The sequence below is a fragment of the Crocuta crocuta genome, unplaced genomic scaffold, assembly GCF_008692635.1.
Source record: "Crocuta crocuta isolate KB4526 unplaced genomic scaffold, BGI_CrCroc_1.0 scaffold162, whole genome shotgun sequence".
NCBI lineage: Eukaryota > Metazoa > Chordata > Mammalia > Carnivora > Hyaenidae > Crocuta > Crocuta crocuta.
In genome coordinates this window covers 7,382,974-7,383,278 of record NW_027529433.1, presented here as the reverse complement: position 1 = coordinate 7,383,278, position 305 = coordinate 7,382,974, and the positions used below count along the sequence as shown (strand labels likewise).

The window sequence follows — 305 nt, the reverse complement described above, 5'->3', positions numbered from 1 at the left end:
GGCCTGGAAAGCCCCCCCCCCCCCCGCCAAGACAGAGAACTTAGTTCTCAAAATTTCCAGGCAATACCGGCTCACTCACACCGTTAGTCTAGGTAAGGATGGTAAACTGGAGAGTCCAGACCTCTTGGCTCGGGTCCCCGGAGGCTCCAAGCCTGCCGGAGAGGCGCTGCCACCTCGTAGGGGGACGTCCTGGTCAGCTCTGCGGCATGAAAACTTGACCTTAAAAAGCAATGAAGCTCGTCCCTGCGGAAGGCACCGCCGCGAGGTCCGCCCCACAGCTGGAGAGTCCCCCCGCCCCCACCCGA

The 305-nt window shown here is 62.0% G+C and overlaps 1 protein-coding gene across 5 annotated transcripts in view; it reads right to left on the bottom strand.

Moving 5' to 3' along the window:
• The window catches only part of GCNT4 (glucosaminyl (N-acetyl) transferase 4), a 28,945-nt gene that overhangs the window by 27,083 nt on the left and 1,557 nt on the right, over window positions 1-305 (bottom strand). For 2 of the 5 annotated variants that reach the window (XR_013334119.1, XM_077759930.1), the window contains exon 2: window positions 82-199. The exons of 2 other annotated variants lie outside the window; for them this stretch is intronic. The gene's annotated coding sequence lies outside the window, so the exon portion shown is untranslated. The remainder of the gene's footprint in view (window positions 1-81; window positions 200-305) is intronic. One more of the 5 variants, XM_077759934.1, reaches the window with a different exon arrangement.